A 23,880-nucleotide genomic window follows, 5' to 3' on the forward strand; every position below is an offset into this window, starting at 1 on the left:
AACAAGGAGTAATGGTCTCAAGTTGCAGTGGGGGAGGTTTAGGTTGCATATTAGGAAAAGCTTTTTCACTAGAAGGGTGGTGAAGCACTGGAATGGGTTACCTAGGGAGTGGTGGAAACTCCTTCCTTAGAGGTTTTTAAGGTCAGGCTTGACAAAATCCTGGCTGGGATGATTTAGTTGGGGATTGGTCCGGCTTTGAGCAGGGAGTTGGACTAGATGACCTCCTGAGGTCCCTTCCAACTCTGATATTCTATGATTCTATGATTAAATTCACTGCCACAAGATATCATGGAGGCCAAGAAGTCAACGGGATTCAAAAGAAGAATTGGACATGGATATGGATATTAAGAACATCCCTAACTTGCGTTAAACAGTACAAAAAGTATGCTGATTGCATGCCAACTAGTGATTATCTGGGGTTAGGAAGTAACTGCCCTTATGGGCACGTTATTCCATACTTGTCCATAATGGGATTTTTTGGGGGACCTCCCTCTCAATTTTATTGTACTATGATGTACTGTACGAAGACAGGACATTGGCTCCCTTCCAACCCAGAGGTCCCTTCCAACCCTGATATTCTATGATTCTATGATAAGACAGATGACTGAAGGCTACTAATAATTCCTAAGATGTGACAATTTACTCCCAGAGGCCAAGTTTCTTAGTGAGTTGCTAATTGTTTTCCTTAATATTTTCCGAATTTTTATAGTAGTAATTTTATTACTGGTAAGAACTGTGTTACTGCGCAGAAGTTCATATCTGACAAAGAACAAGTAATTTCTGAGCTTTATTGCAGTACAACCCCTTTATGCAGAAAATTGTTGAACAAAAGGAGGCTTTCATCCACAACCATTTTCCTGAATGTTCTGAATATTACAAAACGTACATTTTGGATAAAGGGGTGTACTGCATATTGCTTTGCTTACTGATGCTTATCATGTTTACATTGACTAAAATTTTAAATCAAATGTAATAACTTTAGAGTCAATGACCACAGAACAAAACAGTGTAATAATGAAAATAATGTTTTTGTTATGTCATTGTAGTAAAAGTTTTGACAGTCCAGTTAAAAGGCTAAAATATATATATTTAGAGATTGACTGATGTATACAGTGTGCACCTATGTGAAGCGACATCTTGGTTCTATTCCCCTGCTATGCTAATGAAGTGTGATCTTGGGTAAATTATGTAGGCCTTGTCTACAGGAGGGAAATTGGCTGGCATAGTTAATCTGGAATACCTATTCCAAAGTGGAGTCGTTATTCTGGAATAAAGTCACTTTAATTCTGGAATAAGGTGTCCACCCAAGGAATTATTCTGGAATAGCTATGCCTGTCAATTTTCCCTGTGTGCCTAAATTTTCCCATCTGCAAGATAGAGAGGGATAGGTCAGTGGTTTGAGCATTGGCCTATTAAACCCAGGGTTGTGAGCTCAATCCTTGAGGGGGCAATTTAGGGCAAAAATCTGTCTGGGGATTGGTCCTGCTTTGAGGAGAGGATTGGACCAGATGACCTCCTGAGGTCTCTTCCAACTCTGATATTATATAATGCTTTATATGTAAATGATGTATAGTAAAAGACTCAAGAAGCTCAATTTATTTAGCTTATCAAAAAAAGGGCTTTGGGTGACTTGATCACAATCTGTAAATATCTACACGTGGAATTTTGATAATAGAGGGATCTGCAATTTAGAAAGGTATAACAAATTTAAACTAGAAATAAGATGCAAATTTTCAGCAGTGGGGGTAATTAACCATTGGAACAATTTACCAAGGGTTATGGTGGAGTCTCCATCACTGGAAAATTTTAAATCAAGATTGGACATTTGTCTAAAAGAGACTCACTAGTTAAAATAGTCAATTCAGGGAAGTCCTACTGCCTGTGTTGTATAGGAGGTCTGACTAGATGATCACAATAGTTCCTTCTGTCCTTGGAATCTAGGAGATGTACAGATGAAAGGTGGGATTTTAAAAAGCTCTTCCCATTGTCCTAACTCTGCTCCCATTGGAGTCAGTAGGAATTTTACTATCACCTTCAGTGGCAGCAGAGTTAAAATATTCAAGAATGCTAAGCAATGGTCTGTATAAAAAGTGCTAAGTGTTATTATACATCTGAGCTACAAAATTTGTGAAATTGGAGACCACATAAACAAAAGACAGGAGTAATCTTCTCTGAATATGTCTGAGTGTTATATTTTGTATTATGTTCTATTTTTATACCACTTGAGAGGAGAGCAAGTCTGAAGAAAGAAACATCTTATCTCAGAGTGCAGCTTTAATGTAATGGCATAGTTAGAGTCCATAGTGTTTTTTCTAAAGCACAAACTGTAATATTTCACACTGGCAGAAATGATTGAGATAAGATAACTGTGTTTTCCCAAAGATGTTGGACACCAGCATGGGAGAAGAACCAAAGGCCTCTTTTCTGAATTTGATTTTTTCACTACGAAGTGAATGAATGCTGCTGGGTCAGAGGGTCACAATCTTTCAGTATGCTTAAAGTTCCCTTTGTTTTTCAGAATGCCAGAAGCACACTATCAGTCAAATATACGTTAGACAAAGCTGTGCTTTCGTCATTCCATGGGCTTCTTAAATTTTAATGTAGTAGAGTGATAATGTCTCAGACATGTCAGATAATGTCTCTTGAGTCACCAGTGCCACTGCACCTTTGCTTTTATTTCTATGTCATTTAAAGGGAATAAGCACAATTCAAAAATATTATACTCACAAGCCTGAAATGAAGCTGCCTAATTCACATTGGAGTTTTGCAGGTTCATAGCAACTCTACTGATTCATTGTATTTGGTCTGGCTACTTGACTTGTTCTCACATCAAATAAAAACTGAGTCCCTGGCCATTTGTGGGCATAAAAAATTCCACGTAAAATTTACAATGTTGCTCCTCTGTTTTTATTGCATTCCAATTATATTCCATGTTATTACATTCTGCCTACTTAAAATCCCCGTTATTTCAATTAGATATGACATTCTCCTTCACATCCCTTCCTAAGATCTATTGATGCAGAATGGCTGGCACATTCCATCCTAAGAGGCACCTGAATGTCAGGGTGGTAGGAGAAGTAATCCCTAAACTCTGTAAAGCACTTAGAATCCTATATATAAATATGAAGTTATAATTTATTATTGCTGATGAGAACAGGACCCTAAATGGTTCATTTTCCAATAGATTTTCCTATGGAGCCCTCTTGTGGCTTTCCTGGATGTCTTCCTTTGTCACTAATCTTAATTTTGCCATGAAATACTGCTTGGCTTGCTACTGAGGACTTATAATACTCACAAATTCTCCAATTCTGGGTCTTCTTAGCACCCATAGAGCTAGTGAGGAAACTCATGACATACCTTCCTTCAAGCAAACGGAATATAGTGGCATGGGATACATGGCTTCTCACACCGTATACCCTCTCTTAGCCAAGTAAGGCTGGTGTATAAAAATCAGCTGGAGGGCACCAGTGAAAGAAAGACCCCAACCCCTTTCTCTCTTCTGACTTAATGTGTCTTTGAAAGAGTCTAAAAGAACCTCCAAAGACTTTTGATATATCAGTTTATTTCCTTCTCCCTGACAACATGTGGAGATTCTCCCCATTTTATCTCTCTAACTTTCTCCTGTAAGGGACTGATCAGCCACCAGCCTGATAACTCAGGAGGAGCAGACAGCATTTGCTTCAGAGCCTCTTGACACCATTCCTTAATCAGTAGGTGTGCTTTGTCATGGAACTCCTGCCTACCAGAGGCTGAGCAAGGAGCCTCCACAGTGCCTTTCAAATCTGGGAGCCAAGAAACAAAGGCAAGATATATTGATGGGAAATGAAGCTGAAGCTGGGTCTGGGTCTGGCTGGCAGGACAGAGCAGAGAACATGCATCCCCCAGGCCAGACTAGTATGCCAGGCTGCTGCCTAGAAAGCAATGTGTAACTAAGAGGATCAAGGGCTCAGTCTATTTTACTGACTTTCTTGGCATTACTGAGAGAGATAATTGGAACATACACATTGATTGAGATAAGAAAACAATTTTTTGTTTAAAAATTTAATTTGGATTTATTGCATTTGCTTCCCTAGATCATCATCTATCTTGAGATTTGGATCAAATGAAAGGGATCATACTAAAATGAGTAAGATGTCAAACTGGCATATTGGGCATGTTTTTTCTTGTTACTCTTAACTTTTAGCATTCGTGTCAGAAATGCAGCCTCCCTCCCCTATCTTGTAGGCCTTACCCCAGGGTTGGCTAACCTGTGGCTCTGGAGCCGCATGCGGCTCTTCAGAAGATAATATGTGGCTCCTGTTAGGAGCTGACTCTGGGGAAAAAATGGTGGTTGCTCAGCACCCACCGGCAGCCCCATCAGCCCCTCTTTCCTCCCCCAGTGCCTACCACCCACTGGCAGCCCTCCCGATCAACGCCTTCTCCTCCCCCCATGCCTCTTGCCCGCTGTGATCAGTTGTTTTGTGGTGTTCAGGAGACTCTGTGGGGGAAGGGTGGAGGAGTAAGGATGTGGCATGCAGTGCCCCTCCTTCCCCTAGCCCCTCCCGCCCGCTGTGATCAGCTGTTTCACGGCTTTGAGGAGGCTCGGGGAGGGGGGGAGAGGAGCAAGGACATGGTGTGCAGCCTCCCCCCTCACTCTCCGGGTGCCTCCTCCCTGTGCCTCCCGCCCACCGCGATCAGCTGGTTTGCGATGCACAGGAGGCTCGGAGGCGGGGGGAGAGCGAGGACACAGCTCACTCAGGGGAGGGGGCGGGAAGAGACGGTGGGGACATGAGGAAAAGGGTGGAGTGGGGGGTGGGGCCTGGGACAGAGCCAGGGGTCCAGCGCCCCCTGGCCGGCAACAGTGTCTCCTTTAATAAAGCACACAGTGCTCAGCTGGTGTGGAAATTTTTAATCAAAAATTTTCTTACACCATCTAAGAATGGAAGGCAAGTGCAAACAGGAAAGAAAATACACAGATGAAAATCGAGGCTTCCAACAGAAGTGGGAGAATAAGTACTATTTCGTTGAACGTAATGGTAAGGTCATGTGTTTTCTTTGCCAGACGTGTGTCTCTCAGTTCAAACCTTCAAACTTGCAGTGTCATTTTGCTTCTAGCCATGCACATATGGATCAAGAATTCCCACAAGGTTCTGAACTCCACACTTTAAAACTGAAAACTTTGAAAAAAACAAACAGCTGTAGAAGCCAAGTTCTTCACCAGATTTGCCAACCGATCGCAGACTGTAATGTTAGCCTCCTATTATGTGGCCTGGCACATAGCCTGTGCGAAAAAGCCCTACTCTGAAGGAGAGCTTATAAAAATGTGCCTCACTGATGTTATTTCAATCCTGTCACCAGAGAACAGGAATCTACAGAAGAAAATTTCTGGCCTGCAACTTTCACATCACACAATAGAATGCAGAATCTCCGACCCGAACAGTGACATCGAATCACAACTGCAATCACAACTTCAGCAGTGTGAGTATTTGAGCATCACTTTGGATGAGTCATGCCATGCACAGGATAAACCTTATTATCGGTATTTGTCTGCACTATGTCTGACAACTGTGTTGTAAGGGAAGAACTCCTCGATTCCATGTCACTAAAGGACAGAACTCGTGGACGAGATCTAAAGGAGGCGTTGACGTTGGTAGTTGTGAAAAGCCACTTGCCTTTACAGAGGCTCACTATCATTGCAATGGATGGGGCTCCATCCATGTGGGGATCTGTGAATGGATTAGTTGGGCTTTGTAAGTCTGACAAGAGCTTTCCCGAATGTTGGACATTTCACTGTATTATTCATCGGGAGCAACTGATATATATAAATCTCAAATTTGATCACATCATGAAACCGGTCTTGCATATTATGAATTTCATTCTCTCAAATGCACTCAATCACAGACAATTTCAAAATCTAATTGAAAGAACTGAATGAATATGACTCCCCTGACGATTTCACTGTGCAGTTCGATGGCTCTCGAGAGGTTAAGTTAATTCTCGTTTTTTCAAGCTCCTGGAACCAGTAAAATTGTTTATAGAGGAAAAGCACAGAATACACCCTGAACTTACAGATCCTGGATGAGTTCTAAACTTGGCATTTCTTGCAGACATGCTGCTGCATTTGGATAAACTAAACGTGAACTTACAAGTAAAATTCCGATTGCTGTCTGAGCTAATGCAAGGCGTATTTGCGTTCTTGAACAAACTGCAGTTGTTTCACAGACAAATGCCTGAGGGAGAGCTGACATACTTTCCCTCAATGTCACAATTTCAAGACAGATCAAAAGAAGATGCAGCAGAACCCCTAAAATGGAGTACAACTTTAATCATGCTTGCATATCTAGATCTTAAGGACAGTTTTGAGGAAGGATTCCAAGATTTGTAGCAGAAAAAACCTTAGATCAGATTTCTGATTGACTCTTTTAGTGCTGAAGCCAATTGTCTGAAGCCCCCTTTAGTCACTGATGAAGCAACATCCCAGATGGAAATAATAGAATTTTTGGAAGAGGACAGATTGAAATCTGTTCAGAAGACACGGGGGGACACTTACTTTCTGGAAATCTGTACCAAAGGATAAATACCCCAACATCAGAGGTGCAGCCCTAAAATTAATCTCGATGTTTGCCTTGACCTATCTTTGTAAGTCTGTTTTCTCGACACTCAAACATGTGAAATCCAAGCACCAATCCGTTTTGACAGACAGCCACTTAAGAGAACTGCTGCATGTGAGCACAACTGAACACAAACCAAACTTCAAGGAAATTGTTGAAAGCAAAGATTGCCAGAAGTCCCCATATATATATACACACACAAACATATAGATATACGTATATAATCATTACATATTACTGTGACTCTTTGGCAATGTACATTGGTAAATTCTGGCTTTTTCTCAGGCTCAGGTTGGCCACCCATGCCCTACCCAATACAGAAAATTGTGCACACTTGTCCTACAGTGTGCAGGTGCAATCCCTCTTTAGAGTGCTACTGCTGCATGACTCTTGCTAGTGTGTAAAATCCATGCAATGCATTGCATGACGGCGCTGGGAGGGTCTAGAGAGCCTCTTTGTCCCTCTGCACCTGTTCAGGAGTGAAGGAGGATACACTCTTGAGTTTTAGGAGAGGGCTGGCTGATATACCTCCACACCATCCCATGGCCTCAAGGGGGTGTGAGTGGATGGCTTGAGGCCAAGCTTTCTGGGCACACGCTATAGTGGATAGCAAGTGCTGGAGAGGAGGCGTAGATGAGATAGTGCTGCAGAGAATGGTGATCCCACACACCTCTGAGGCAACCTGCTCTGTGCCAGAGTGTTGATTGCTATTGTTCTGCTCCACCTTTCCCCTATCCTGGCACACTCTTGGTGAGCTTAGCCAGGATTTTGCTGACTGTTTTTAAAAAAAAAAAAGTTGAATGGCCTGTGCATACTGAGCATGTGACAGCTCTACACCATCCCTATGTGGCTGAGGAATAGAAACTGCTCTAACAGGATGAGATCCTATCAGGAATAAATCTTAGCAGTGCAGAAAGTGCCAAGATGCTTTGAAGATTAGAGAGCGTTAACTTACGGGAAACCAGTTTCCAGCTCATCACATTTATAACCATGACTGGAGAATGAGGAAATGTCTCACCACCATGTGGAAAGTCCATCTCAGTGATGCTTCTGGACCATTTCCTGGATGGCTTTCAAAAACTTCTGAAGAAAAACAGCCAGAATTATCTGATGGCTGTTGCTATGTAGTAAGCTGAAGGCTGATTTTTAACTAACAGTTCCCTGATTAATAAGCGGTGTGGATGTTCTGTGAACAATAAATGTGTAAATAGGTGAACCAGACAGGTTTGGCTCAAATTACATTTAACTTGAACCATTTAAATGTTAACAGTCACTGGTAGATGAGGGTTTTTGTGTCTTGACACTTATTCATTGGGTCAAAATGTCCAACACACATGCAGAAACCTCAAGCATAATCCAGTGAAATGTACGTGACAGGTTTATACGTGTGCAGCTCACTTACTGTTAGGGACTACACAATTCAGCTGTTTGTTGTTTTGTGTACTTTCCTCTTTGAGGCATTACAGAGAATCACATCTGGGGAGCCCTTAGCTAAATTGTGTAGCTTACCCATTTGACAATCTCCTTTTCAGATGTGTTTTAATGACTTTGTATCACTGAGAGCCCTAGTTCATACTAAGTAATAGTTTTATTCTCCTTCTCACAGAGCAACAGTTTATGTTCACAGCCCTGTACTAAGATTCTTTTGGGTGTTATGTTTTATTTAAAATGTTGACCGTACAATTGTATTCATAATATAGACAACCCCCAGGCAGAATAGCTACAGAATATATCTTTAGCATCTGTGTAAGCCTTGGTTTGAGATACAGTCCTTGTTGTGAATCTGCAAGGAGGAAGTCAGCACAGGTGGATACACCTCTACCCCGATATAACGGGGAGAGAGGGATGGAGAGGGTGAGCTGCACACTCCAGCAGATCAAAGCAAGTTCGATATAATGCGGTTTCACCTATAAAGCAGTAAGATTTTTTGGCTCCCGAGGACAGCGTTATATCGAGGTAGAGGTGTATTTGCAGACCCATTGGGCTATCGCCACAGCCAGCTTCCTTCTGGTGGCCTGTTCCTGGATCTTTAGGAAATTATGTTAATTGGCCACTACACTCCCCATCTTTTACCTTCTGTGCAAGCTACTAGGTGAGGCAACTACCCCACACAATTTCAAGGCCTTCTATCCTGATCCTCCTACTTAGAGAAACAGGAGAGAGATGCCAAAATACATTTGTACTGGGCCACGAGGACAGATGCTGAAGCTCTAACGGCAGGACAAGTTAAGATTCAAAAGTATAACCTGATGATCAAAATATTTTAGTATTAATTATTACCAGATAGAAGTGACGGAAAGTGCACCATTTGTCTAAATGTGCAACACGTCCTATAGTTTTAACTTTCATTCCCTTCAATTTGTGATAAGTAATGATGGAAATATTTTGGGCTGGGTTTTTAGGTAGAATGAGAAATTGATAGTTTTAATCTGCAGGGGTAAGCAATTAACTCCTTCCAAGCCGGTGTATCCTGCTAGTGATCGTAAATATTATTGTAGCGGAGTGGTTACCCCGCTCCTGCCCTAAAGGGCTTAAAACAGCCCTGGGGGAAGGTTGTGGATGGGAGCTGCTAAGGTAGGCTGATTGGGAAGCAGCTGCAGCTGGGCCACACCCCAATCAAGTCTCAGCTGGCCCTATATAAAAAGGCTGTGATCCAGAGGCCAAAAAGTCTCCTCTGCATTCAGAGAGAGAAGGGCCTGGCTGCAGGGAGCTGAGACAGAGTACCTGAGTGGAGCAGGGCTGGGGACAAGCTGAGGAGCTGAGGAGCTCCAGCCAGGAAAGCCCCAGGCTGTGGCCTAGTAGAAAGCCAAGGGGTACTGGGGGTTGCAGAGGGCAGCCCAGGGGTAGGCCAAGGCAGCAGGTCCAAACCCAACCTTGCCTGTGATGAGTGGCCTATACTGCAGTCTGCCCCAGGGAGCGGGGCTAGTTGGTGACTGGCAGTGGCCTTATTCTGAGGCGAGGTAGGGATAGTGGGTGGGGGTTCCCCGGGGAGGGGAGACCCTAGTACTGAGGAGTGTACTGCCAGGGGGCAGCACCCCAGATAAAAGGGCACCGGGGTCCAGGACAGACACGGGGGCCAGAGGACAGGCAGATCACCAGTCTGCAGAGGGCGCTCCAGGACTCTGGAAGAGCTAATTCCTGAGACGACCAGCAGGAGGCGCTGCAGGGGTGAGTCCGCCCTTCTACAATTATCTTATGGTCAGCAGCATAACTGATCCTAGTTCCAACATCACATCTCTGGATATCACAACCACACGAAACAATAGAATCCTCCAAGGAATCTCTCATTTCTTCCTCCTGTTGCCAGTAACACAGTGGTTTCATGTGCAGAATATTTTTAGCCTCCCTAAAATAAAACTGTCAATAAAACATATGTACCTGTTTTTCCAGATAAAAGGCTTTCTTCCTTTAGTACATATTTTAATGTGACCCATTGTTCCCATATCCAGACAAAGCAAATGTACTAATAGAACTGTAGCTTCTGTTTCTGAATGATCCTAGACAAAACACTCTGAACTACGAGGGATAAACCTGGAATCCTATCAAACTTCTCCACTTAGGAGAATGGCTCACTCTCTTTGCCAGTGTCCTTTTAAATCATGTTCTCAGTGAAAAATTATTGGAAGTCTCCTGTAGGCTCCTCTTATATTACTTCCCATAACTTCATTGTTTGTGTTCAGAGACTTGAAAGGTCATTGTGACTTAAAAACTCATCTGGAAGCCTGAAGATGGGACAACATGTTTTAATCTCTAATGGGAATGTACAGTACACTGAAGTAGGCTAACTCAGCATAAGGCTCTGTACTTGGAAGTTTAACTGGGTTTTCATCAAGGAGGAAGCACGAGCCAATAGATGGGAAGTGGAAGACCAAAGTTGTATCCCCAGCTCTGAACTGAGTGGTCTCTTAAGCTTTCTGTGCCTTGTTACTCGTCTGTCAAGTGGGAGTAATGGAGTAGTTGTACCTGTCCACCAATGTGAAGTGTTGAAATCTTCAGAAGAGAAGCACTGTCACAGACAAATATTAGAACAATTGATGTAAATGGATGAAATGTCAGTTGCAGTTTAATATATAACTCTATAAGCAATGTGGCTAGTTAATTTCTTTTACTTTATCTTATAAATGAGAGGGTTTTCTGCACTATTGCTTCATTCCTAAAACTGAGCAGCCACTGTCATCCATCATAATTGGATGTATCAGCCTTTATTAAAAAAACAAAACACTGAATCCACCTTTACAAACAGAGTATCCTGAAATCTTTCTTTGCCCAGCACTATTATTTTTCCTGGATCATAAGAGCCTTGTTCCTGTATAAAATAACAGTGGAGAATTACAAATAAAAGAACAAAGGCATGAAAAGGAAAGAAATCCTGGTGCTTTTAACTATCAAGTCACATCCCTGTTTCCAACACATCTGAGTTTGAATCCTTCCTGGTCATAAACAGTTTCTGTTAGAACTAGGCTGTCCACAAACAGAGGGAGTTCCATTTTAATTAGAGATCGTAATTCAAAAACACCTATTGTCATTGTAAAATCTGGAATAACCTTAATCCAGAGATGGGTAAAACTCAGTGTTTTAACTTCACACAGATTAGAAGAAATAATAGAAATCTTATGAGGAGTTATTGGAAATGATAAAATGAAATAAAAAGATTGGGCCAGCATGGTCCTTACAGAATTTCAATATAATTTGTTGTCACTGAGAATTCTGTACAGGAGGATTTTCAGAATCAGGCCCAGTCCTATGTGATTGGGTTCTAGCGACACCATCATAGGACCCAACCACACCAGCCACACCATCAGGGGCTCATTCAACTGCACATCTACTAATGTGATGTATGTCATCATGTGCCAGCAATGCCCCTCTGCCATGTACATTGGCCAAACCAGACAGTCTCTACGTAAAAAGATAAATGGGCACAAATCACATATCAGGAATGGTAACATACAAAAGCTAGTAGGAGAACAATTTAATCTCCCTGGACACTCAATAACAGATTTAAAGTAGCCATTCTTCAACAAAAAATCTTCAGAAACAGACTTCAAAGAGAAACTGCAGAGCTACAATTCATTTGCAAACTTAACACCATCAATTTGGGCTTGAATAGGGACTGGAAGTGGCTGGCTTAAGCAATTTCCCTCTCTTGGTATTGACACCTCCTTATCAATTATTGGGACTGGACCACATCCACCCTGACTGAATGCCTACATCTGTAATTTTCAATCCATGTATCTGAAGAAGTGGGTTTTTACCCACGAAAGCTTATGCCCAAATAAATCTGTTAGTCTTTAAGGTGCCACCAGACTCCTTGTTGTTTTTCTATATTGATAAGAATTTCAGTAAAACAAAGGATATCACAATAATGATTTCCCTTGGATTTATTGGGCCAAATTCTCTGTGGGTGGATAACTTTACTGGAGTTAAAGCAGCAGAGAATTTGGCCCATACGTATTTGCTTCCAGTGTTAAATTATGTGGAGTAATAATTCAGGAGTAGATAGCTGAGGATCTACCTTCCCTGCAAAAAGAAAAGTGTTTTTTACATGGCGATAGCTAACTTAAGAAAGCTCTCTCAGGGTACATCTACATGGGGATAAAAGCCCTGTGGAATGGCTGCTGCTGGCTCAGGTCAGCTGACTTGGGTGTGGGGCTGTGTAGATGTCTGGGCTCGGGCTTGAGTCTGAGCTCTGGGACACTGCGAGCATGGAGAGTCCCACAACTGGGACTCCAGCCCAAGCCCAAATGTCTACACAGCAATTTTTCAGCCTCAGAGCCCAAGTCACCTGAGCTGACCTGAACCAGCCACAGGTTTTTTATCCCTGTGAGTCATACCCTCAATGTAAATCATAGTGCAGACAAGGCACAGGTAATTTTTACTTCAGTGTAGTTAGCTAACATAAACCCTGGATGGGGGTTCTAAGTACTCCTCAACTAGCTATATTGAGGTGTAAATCTACCCCGGGTTTATGTCCTTTAAAATTTTACATTGAGTCTGCTATCTTGATGTAGAAACCACACCTTTTTTTGCAGTAAAGCCATAGCTCTTTGAGACTCTTGGCTTTAATGAGTCTGATCATAGCTGAAATGTGAGGTTTGGGCTATTTCTGCAGCTAGTGTGTAGGAGGAGTTTGGTAAATTTACTAACATAGTACATGCAGCATTTCCCCAATGTTATGATTTTCAAAATTTTATCATTAAAATATTATATTGTGCACTTTTGTGGGTCTGGCATATCAGTTATGCCAAATATTTACATTCACATTAAGCATTAATCCTAAACAGATTTAAAAAATCAACTGATCCATTGGAGAAGAAACATTTGTTTTATATTGTGCCACTGTAAAATATACTGCAGATGTTTTGAACCTAGAGAATTCAAATGAAAAATATAGACCCTATCTGTAAACCTACCTACTTCAGTAGAAAACTTTTCATTTTTAAACTTTATGGCTGCAGTTCTTCTAGCAATATATTCAAGTTAATGCTATTGTTCGGGTAATGGAACAATAATTAACTTTCCTCCTTGATTTAAATTTGTCTCTTTTATGACCTGTATGCAATCCTGATGCTTTTACCTATCATTGTTCCTAAAGTGTGACAGTTGGAATCCTCCCTCATCATTAGCAGGTCTCATTAGAACAGTACAGACTTTAGTATGCAGTTTGCCAAGTACTTCATAAACATGAATGAATTAAAGCTCCCAACGAGCCTATGAAAGGCAGGTAAAGAATATTTGATATCAAACTAAAATGTAAAAATGTGGATCACTCGCTCATGACTACCGCTGTTATGGGGAAAATATGATCAAGTATTAGTGACAACTTACATTTATGTTATAACTTTCATCCTGAGGTATTCCACAGTGCCTTACCAAACAATATTCTGGAATCATGTTACCTGCCACTGAAATGAACCCACCTCCAGTGTAGAGTTTGTCAGAAACTGAAAGATTTTGAATTGGAATAAAAAAAAAATAGAAAATTTGAAATGTATTGCAAAACTAGAAAAATAGAAACATTTTGATTCAACCTTATCAAAATATTTTCATTTTAATAAGGTCAAAGTAGTTTCATTTTCACTTTATCAACATGAGTATATAAGAATATAATTTAATTAATTAATTATAATTAATAAGTCCTCAATATGAGCTCTCAGTGCAGTGCTGTGGCAAAAAGGACTAATGCGATCCTTGACTATATAAAAAGGGGAATAGCAAGTAGAAGTAGGGAAGATAATCTTGTCTCTGTACACAGCATGGGTACGACCACTACTAGAATAGTGTGTGCAGTTCTGGTGTCCACAAACTTCAAGAAGGATGAGGGAATACTGGAGAGAGGTAAAAGAATGGCCACACCAGTGATCCAGAGGCTGGAAAACAAGTTTTATGATGTCCAGCTTAAAGAGCTCAACTTATCACCTTATCCAAGAAAAGGCTGAGAGGTGATTTGATCCCTGTGTATAGATATCAGAGGGGTAGCCGCGTTAGTCTGGATCTGTAAAAAGCAACAGAGTCCTGTGGCACCTTATGGACTAACAGATGTACTGGAGCTTATGCTTTCGTAGGGGCATTCACCCACGAAAGCTTATGCTCCAATACGTCTGTTAGTCTATAAGGTGCCACAGGACTCTGTCGCTTTTAACGGATACTTACACATGGAAAAGATAGGAGAGAGGGGGACTTTTCAACCTTGTTGATAAAGGCATAACAAGATCCAACTAGAAATTGAAGTTAGACAAATTCAGCCTTGAAATAGATGCAATTGCCTAATAGTGATGGTAATGAAACATTGGAACAAATTTCCAGGAGAAATGGTGTATTCACCATCACCATTAAAACCAGATAAGGGAGCTTTCTAAAAAATATGCTTTTATCGGGCTGGGTGGTTGCGGTGGCTCCTTCTGACCTTAGAATCTGTGAGTCTGCAAATTTATGAATCTCACTGATCATCCCCTTCCTTCATTGGCGACGGGTAGAACAGAATCGATTGCCTGCATTCTCCATTCACCATGCTCATAACACTTGCAACTCTGCATTACGACAGTGACTGTAATCAAATCTCCTTTACGGCTTCAACTGGTCGCATGCAGGAGTCAGAAAGGATTTTTTCCTCCCTGATGCAGAATCTCCTAGATGTATTATCTCTCCTCCTCGTCTTCCCTTTCTTCTAAAGTATCAGAGATTGGCCACAGCTGGGGATAGGTCACTCACAGGGTGTAATAGTGCTCTGAGGTGGTATTGTACTAAGAATCGTCTTTCTAGATGCCTGGCTGGTGTGTCTTGCTCACATGCTTAGGGTCAAACTGATCACCAGATTTGGGGTCAGAAAGGAGCTTTTCCCCCTGTAAGATTGGTAGAGATCTTGGAGTTTTTGGGTTTTTTTTGCCTTCCTGTGTAGCATGGGGCTTGGATCACCTGCTAGAATCACAGTGTCACATCCCACCAAATCTATTTCCTGCCTTTGCAGAGGCCTTGGGCATTGGTGGTACTTCAGTCTCTTGTGTTTTCTGCCTATGGTTCACAACACTTTAGTCTTCTGAGGACTGAAATGCTTTGGTTTAACTAAAGTCACTGGGCTCAGTATAAGGGTATCTAGGAGAAACTCAGTGGTCTGTGATATACAGGAGGTCAGACTAGATGATCTAATGGTCCCTTCTGGCCTTAAACTCTATGAAACTATTAATTATAAAAGTCAAAATGTTTTGACTATTATACTATGCGATGCCATATATATATCATGGCAGGACATTCTGATATGACATAATAGAGTCAAAACATTTCCACTTTGATATTATATTTTATTGCCTTTTTATCTTATTTAATTTACATTGTATTTTATTTTTTATTATATATTATAAATTGTGAATTGGTAATTGGTTTTTAAATTGGCATTTTAAGTGGTACTTGGTATTCTAACTGGCAACTACTATTCTAATTGCTTATTGAGGCTTTTGGTTAATTGGTACTCAGCTTGCTCAGTTGGTATTTTAAGTAGTTATTTGTAATTAGAGTTCTGATTGGTAATTGACATTTGTTTACTAATGGGTTTTGTAATTGGTAATGTCCAGTTGTAATTGATATTATATACAAATATAAAATAAACTAAACTGTGAGTGTGTGTGTGTATAAAAAATGGACAGTTAGGGAGCCAGCATCATACTAGAATATTGCCAAGATGTTGGACCTCTACTCTAAACAATCCTACTCTTGAGAAAAGTACCATGGGGTCTATAATGAGAACAAGGACCTCCAGGCTTGTCACATCCAATATACAGAATAATTCAAAGCTCTTTCAAATGTTAATTTCAGTTTCTTATGCATTGATTGACCTAGTGCGGTGAAATCAGCAAGCTAGCTTATTTCAAAGGAAATGTTTCTATTAGGGCTGTTTGAAAATTTCCCCTCAAACCTGTTTCTTGATGGAAAATCTGTTTTTCGATCAAAAACATTTTTTTCATGGAAAGTGTTCTCTTTGTGTGGAAAATTTCAAATTTGAAAAACCAAATGCCCAAAAAGCTTATGGTTTTAGACTGTAAACCTAAATATTTTGATTGAAAAATGCTGCTATGGTACCTCATGGGAGTGGACATTTGGTTATCTTATGTCTCCATTCTCCTTTGTGTGCCTGACTCCTCAGCCCAACTTTATCTCCTCTGATGCATCATGAGCATGTTACTCCCACAATGCACTGCCTCTCCACACCAAGACTCTCCACACCAAAATGTGGTGCATCATGGGAGATGATCAGGCAGGCTGGTATATAAAGGAGAAAGGAAGCATGAGGAACCTGAACTACAAATCTCATGAAACATCACAGCTGCTTTTACAAACTGAAAACATTTTCCAACCAGCTTTTGTTACTATATACAAAATAAATGAGTCTTTCCACATATCACAAATGGAAGGAAAAATAACTAGGTGTTTTGGACCAACAGAGCATTCCAAACCATTCTCAGCACTTGAATGGTATGTGTGGAGGAAGAAAAAAAATGTGCATCCATCTGGCTGAACAATGCACAACTAATTCTTTGAATACTGAAACACACACTTATTTAATGGTAGACATGGGAATTACCACTGACAGCTTAGAAAAGAAGATTCATAGACAGTGTTATTTAGGGTCATAAGAAGGTTGGGGCCTTCTATAATGAATGAGAATTATTTTATTAGAATTGATGTGCTTTAGAAGCATTAACAGTAGAGCTCATTCCAAATTTTCCAAATACTGATTTCTCAAAACTGATACTATTCGTGGGACAGGTTCAATTTCGCTAACTCTCCCGATTTGAAAAATTGTGAAAGAAAAAGTTTTGAAATTATCAAAATGGCCTGTTTTAACATTTTCAAAATGAAAAGTTTTGGTTTGGGGTTCAAAATGTCTTTTCGTTTTGAAAGAAAAAAAAGGCTAAAAAAAGTTGAAATCAAAGTGAAACCTTTCAAAATGATCAAAATAAAAGGTTTTGATTGACCCAATCCAATTTTTTTTTTATTATTGTTTCATGAAAACTTCCAACATTTCACTTTTTTTTCATCTGGATTCAGGATGGGAAAATTTTTGTGAAATCTCAAAAACTCTCATGGGATGGGAAAACCATTTCTAACCCATCTTTAATCAGCATGTTTATTGAGTATAGCCTATATGTTTTGATTAATGAAATAATTAATATGATGAAACAATTTTACAGGATTGTTTGGGGCCAATTAGATCTCTATGAATAATGAAAAATTCATATTTATATACAGATAAATAACTCATTGAATGCAGTGGGTCATAGTATTCATTATGTATAACATGTATAGATGACCCTGGAATTATATGTGAGTACCCAGAAAGCTTCTCAAAGTTTTACCAAAATGTGTGGTGGTTGCTCTTCATTCTCCTTCTGTTGTCGCTTCACTGACCAATCGAAAGAGCAAAATAATACCATGTGACCAATCACACACCAGTAATTGTGAATAATGAATAGCACATAGTTATAGTGAATAGTTTATGAATAGATCACAAACCAGCCATTGTCTGACAATTATTCGTCCAACAAGCTGGTAATACTTGTGAACAGTGACTACATTTACAGCCTTCAGTGCTGGGACTGTCTCATGCATATGTGCAGTTCTAGAATAACGTGGATGTAATCCCATTTGGGTTCCCTAGGTGGTACCATAAGCCCTCAAAGCTCATTAGTTTCAACAGGAGTCGAGGGCATTACACCACACAGAAGTGACTCTATAGTTTGAAGGACTGATGCCTTACTGTACAGTGCTCATATGAATCTCCCAAATCCTGTTCAATGCTGATGAAAATTAATTAAAATCCTATGTGTGTTGCTTGTGCTCTGATGGATTATTTAACTAGCCATGTGAAAAAATGCTTGATCCATGCCACGAAAACAAACAAAACCAGATTCACTGTACGAATCTTAAAAGTGATATTTAAGCAATTATGATAGAACTGTTCTGAGTGGGTTTTTAGTGTATTTTCTTTTCTCTGGTGATAGTTGAAACAAGGGAGATTTCTTTGTTATACAAATTCTTCAGAGCTGTCAATGAGATTGTAAAAAGCTGACAGTTGTGTTTTGTGGACAGATTGTCTCTTTTATTATATAATCATTCATTGTCCAAGTGGCAAAGCATTTGGTTGTGAACAACACAAGGAATGTTGTTGCTGATCTTAGCCACATATACACTAAACTACTCCTAGGAAAACAATTGTCAAGCAATGAAAAAGACACTGGGCCATATTCTTCCTTGGTATAACGTCACTGAAATGACTGGAGTTTAACAGCGTCAGTGAAGTTACACCAGGGATGAATTTTGCTCATTCATTTTACATCCTGTCTATTTTATTAAATATCTTTATCCTTGAATTTGAAAAGTTGCTCTCTGCCTGATATGCTTGAAACTAGTTTTACTTTTAAAGAAATGGACCACATCCTTGGGAGCCTTCTGGCCACACTGTGCCATTCCAGCTGCACATGGTAGCCATAAACCTGGCAGATCTGGCCATTTGATTCCTGCTGTCTGAAGGAATCCTTAGATGGTATAGAGCAGTGGTTCTTAACCAGGGATACATGTACCCCTGGGGGTACGCACAGGTCTTCCAGGGGTACATCAACTCATCTAGATATTTGCCTAGTTTTACAACAGGCTACATAAAAAGCACTAGTGAAGTCAGTACAAACTACAATTTCATACAGACAATGATTTGTTTATACTGCTCTATACTCTATACACTGAAATGTAAGTACAATCTTTATATTCCAATTGATGTCTTTTATATGGTAAAAAGAGAAAGTAAGCAATTTTTCAGTAATACTGTGTTGTGACACTGCTGTATTTTAACATCTGATTTTGTAAGCAAGTAGTTCTTAAGTGACGTGAAACTTGAGGGTAGGCAAGACAAATCATACTCCTGAAAGGGGTACAGTAGTGTGGAACGCTTGAGAGCCACTGGAATAGAGCTACAATAGTGACTTCTATAGCTAGTGTGTGTGGGGCATGGCCAAGTAAAAGGAGTGTGGTGTCTATGGCCCCCAAATCCCTGATTGCTGGAATGGCCCTTGAGGAATACTGGCAGTGGGTGAAAAATACAGCAGAGGCTGCTCTACTTTCCAGGGAGGCGCAGTCTAGGGAGAGTCCAAGGTTCACCTTGACCAACTAGGACGTGTTCAAATTCAGTGTGTTCTGTCTACACTAGAGTTTAAATCAAGTTAGTTCAAATGTGTTAGCTAACATATTTTAAAATACACCTTGTATCCTAAGGTTTGTCTACACAAGAGATTTTTAACCTGTACAGCTGTACTTTGTGCTCCTTTCGGCAGTGTGTAGTCGGGTAGCATGGGTATAAATAGCAGTGTAATCGGTGAGGCATGGCTTAGGCGAGTTGAGTACAGACACACCTGCAGCAGTAGGGCATGTGCCCGAGTACATACCCTTCATGATTCTCCACTTGCCAAAGCTGTGCCTCCCCCTATGCTGCTGTTTTTAGCCGTGTAGTGTCCTGTTGCCTTCCTGCTGCTGGAGACTTTCCCCACTGCAGGGAAAGGCTCTGGCAGAGGGGAGGCAGCTCAGAAAAGCCTTTCCCAGCTGCCTGCCTCTGTCAGCGCCTTTTCCGGCCGGCCGCAGTGATAGGCTCCAGCGTTGGGGGAACTGCTGAAGCTTTTCCCTGCTGTCTGTCCCATACCAGAGTCTTCACAGTGTAGGTGCAGAAGGCTTTTCACTGCAGCATGTAGCTACGCATACCGAAATGCTAATGGCAGTTGTAGTGTAGACATAGCCATAAGTAATTAACTTGAGGTCATTAGTACTTTTGTAAAGGCTAGTCTGCATATTTCCCAAATGTTTGATCCAGGCTAATATCTGTTAGAAATGTTTGGGCAGCATCAAGACCAGCCTTTAGAAAAGTGTTAGAAAGCTCAAGTTAATTAGCAATCACTTATCTCAAAGTAAAAAAATTGCTAGGGTGGACAGGACCCTAGTGGTCATCAGGCCCCCGGCTTGAGGGAGAACAGAGATAACGAAAAGCCATGCTTTATTCCATGATGTACTAAGCACAACTTGGACAAACCTCAGCTCTTGAACCTATTGGTTTTAAACTACAAAAACTGCATTTCTCTAGCTTTAAAAGTCTGACAAAACTCCATAAACAAAGGGATTCTCAGTTAAAGCTAAAACTCCTTCCATTGTACTATGGATAAAGACTTGCGTTATCAAAGGGTTTCCACCCAGACTGTACATTTATATCTCCAAGTCGGTAAGGGCAATTTTGTTGCAAACTCAAATGTCAACACATGCAATTTGGGTAATTGTATGACAGATACTATCAGTGTACACTCACAACAGATCCTGGATAGAAACATGGGTATTTGCACACCTTAAAACCTGCAGGTATACAAGTATTTGGTGTAAATCAATGGCCCAACCCTGCAAATTCTTGTTTGCTCACATGGGAAATCTAACTGATTCCGATGGGAGTATGGCATGAGTGAGGATTGCACATATGAGTAAGGTTTTGTTAGCCCAATGCATTATAGTGCTTACAGTATGACATGTAAAATCATTCAGTGGCTGAAGAATGTGTATCTAATTCTTGCAATATCAAAACAGATTCATTTATTTAAAAGTAAAATGGATTTAACACTGTCAGTTTAGGCATAAACCACAGGACAATGTTGTTTGAGGAGGTTAGACTGGAAACATGTAGTCCCCACTAGCTCTGAGTGAAGGACGGGATTTTAGCTAAAAGTCCTTGCTTCTGCAGAGTGAAATCAGATCCTTTTGGAAAACTCCAGCAATCATTAATTACAGTGCCACTAAAAGGCATCTCTAGAATATCATTATCCATGATGTTGTTTACAACATTGACACATACAATGTCCTTTCAAAAGTACTGACCATAATATTTACAATAACTTGTCACCTTCTGTTGAGACCCAAAGAGTAATTTATAATACAATATTAAACAGGACTTGAGGACCTTCTGTTCTACTCAAACACTTATGTGTCAGAATATTTTGTGCTTAGATTCGTTGAACAAAGCAATAGCATTTGCCACAATTATGTTGCTGATTATTTTCTGAACAAACATAGTTTGTGCATGACTTTAGATTTGTACAGCTTAATTATGTTTGTTCATAAAATAATTAGCTTGATTTCCTCTGTGCTGAATTACAAATGAAAGCCTACATTTTTAATTAACGTGTTTCAGAGAACAAACAAATCAGCAAACCAAAGTTAGAACACTTTCTTTCTACTCCCTGATGCTTTGAGACATGCTTATCTGGTGATGGTATAAACTGCCAATGTCTTGGCATTAGCGCTCCACTCTGTCTAATTGTAAACTTTAAATAACATTTTCTATACTGTGCAACTAACACCAAAAACACAAAACAAGAGCTTATTCAGGATCGTGCACACTCTCAAAGTATGCTCACCTGTGTTAGCTGTGAAGAGTTCCTGATACCGAACAGACAACTTCTGCCATTTGCTTTCAGTGAGCAGGACTGGGAAAATATTTTCCAAATCAAGCCCTTCCAACCAGTGATCAGATGCACATCATTTTATGGCACATTAGGAAAAGGAGTGGGGATGTGTGTAAAGATCAGAGCCCACTCCCGCTGCTTCTAGACCGTTAGGCATGTGTCAGCTATCTTCAGCGGGCACATTAGCTCTGGGATTCTATTTAAACTGCAATCCTTGCTGTATTTCCATTTCAGTATTTTTAATCCTGGAACTCTGCTCCCATTCTCACTTGTTCACATCCCTCCCAGCCCTTCCTGCCCTGCAGGGACCCGATCCCTGTCCCACTAAGGTCTTGCTGTCTACTGATCTCAAGACTGCCAAGGCACTGTTTGTCACTATTCAGTGTGTCCTGAAGTCCTGTCACCTAAGCGCTCTCTGGTTCAGATTTCGTTCCACCTCTCCCAGTGTTCCCTGGCTCCTCCGCTCTGGGACAGAAGCAGCCTGCGCTGGTAGGGTGGAAACCGCGCTGGGACTCCCAATAATATTCCCGGAAAGGACGAAAGGCTGAGGGAGGGAGATTAAATTACTCACGGAACAAAATGAGGAAGTTCTTCTGGCTCAGATAATCCCTTTTATAGGGCTTGGAGGGGGACGGGAAACTTTCCAGCTCCCCAGCGCTGTAAGGAGCACAAGCGCCCTGAGACTTGACAGGAGCGCACGCAAAGACAGGCAGGCAGGGCAGTGGGGTGCAAAGGGTGGAGCGGGAGAGGAGAAGGGGCGCACAGAGGCTGGGATGGAACCGGGGCGCACAGGGGCTGGGACTGGGCGCACAGAAGCTGGGATGGGACCGGGGCACACGGGGGCTGGGACTGGGCGCACAGAGGCTGGGATGGGACCGGGGCGCACAGGGGCTTGGACTGGGTGCACAGAGGCTGGGACCGGGGTGCACAGGGGCTTGGACTGGGGGCAGAGGGCTGGGACAGGACCGGAGCGCACTTGTTGCTGTTCCTCCTCTTCTGATTTCCCAGGCAGGGTCCGGGCAGGCAGCAAGGGAGCTTTGCTGGGTAGGGACAGGCGGCGGCTCTGGCTCGCTTTCTCTGTCTGTGCGTGCCTGGGGGCAGCTACTGTGCTCAGTCCCCGAGATCCCTTCCCTGCTGTCAGGAGCCGCGCGCAGCTGCAGCCACGGGCTTGCCTCACCTCTCTGGTGAAGGAAGTTTCCCGTGTGCAGCAGAGGTACGTGCCAGCTGGTTCCTGGGGTCTGTGCCGGTTCTTGTCCCCGCTGCAGGAAGGGCTGGCTCTGCCTGTCTTTAACTCCGGCGAAGCTGCGCCCTGCGGCGCTCTCTGTCTTTGTGAAGGAAGCCGGAACGTGAATGTGCGTCTCCTCTGCGCTGCTGGCCTGGGCTCAGACACTCCCACGCTCGCTGGGATTTTCCTCCCACTCCCCAGTTAAATGCCCATCCTTATGGGAACCATGTCTTGTCTTCGTCTTCTCACAGCTCTATCGGGAGGGGATGATCTAATTATCTCTCTCCCACTTCTAGTAGGTGGTAAGATGAGCTGACAGGCTGAAAGGCAAGTCTGGACCTGGTTTATATGTGGGCTGCACACACCCAGTGTGAATGCTCAGAACCTCTGAGAATCAGTCCAGAACTAGAGCTGGTCGGGAAATGTGAATGTATTGGGGAGGGGGAAGGAAATGGGTTTTAAAAAGGGTGTTTTTAAATAATTTCCTGCAAAAAAAGTTTGGGGTTTTTGGTTGAACAAACAAACAAACCAGTGCCCTAACAAGGGCAAAGAGACTGAGGCACTTGCCTAGGGCACACAAATCGGGGGGGGGGGGGGGAGTGGCACAGAAAGCGGTGGAGAGGGGGGAAAAAAAGCTGCTGGCAGGGAGAGATTTATAACCCAGGTGATCTCCCCCCGCCCCCCGTGCCTCCCCCGAGTGTCCCCCGACCCCGACTTGCTTTCCCCCAACCCTTCTTCCTGGCCCCGGAGCAGAGCAGCTCCATGCTACCTCCCTGCAGCAACTGCTGCCACAGGGTCCTAGTGCCCCCCATCTCCACTGCCAGGGCAGACTGACTCTGAGCCTGCCCTTCCCCCTCAGACCCTTTAATTTTCCAATGGGACCCTCCAGCAGCACAGGCCCCCGCCCGCAGTCACTGCTCCTGCCCCATGCTGGGCAAGGAGGCAGCCCCAGCCCTCACCCCCAGTGAGGCTACAGACAGGGGCAACAGCAAGGGAGGAGGCACACGCAGTGCCCCCCGGCACCCACCACGGGGGAGGCGAGGGAGATTCCTGGACCTGAGAGGGGCCCTAGGAGCACATGCAGTGACAG

At 42.1% G+C, this 23,880-nt stretch overlaps 1 protein-coding gene across 3 annotated transcripts in view; it reads right to left on the reverse strand.

Annotated features, from left to right (window-relative positions):
• HRH1 (histamine receptor H1) overlaps window positions 1–23,311 on the reverse strand; it is an 82,711-nt gene extending 59,400 nt beyond the window's left edge. For 2 of the 3 annotated variants that reach the window (XM_065553120.1, XM_065553121.1), the window contains exon 1: window positions 22,743–23,311. The gene's annotated coding sequence lies outside the window, so the exon portion shown is untranslated. Of the gene's footprint in view, window positions 1–22,136 lie in introns of all 3 variants that reach the window. The other variant, XM_065553119.1, reaches the window with a different exon arrangement.
• Between the last annotated feature and the right edge of the window lie 569 nt (window positions 23,312–23,880).

This window comes from Chrysemys picta, chromosome 7, assembly GCF_011386835.1.
Source record: "Chrysemys picta bellii isolate R12L10 chromosome 7, ASM1138683v2, whole genome shotgun sequence".
Taxonomy (NCBI): domain Eukaryota; kingdom Metazoa; phylum Chordata; order Testudines; family Emydidae; genus Chrysemys; species Chrysemys picta.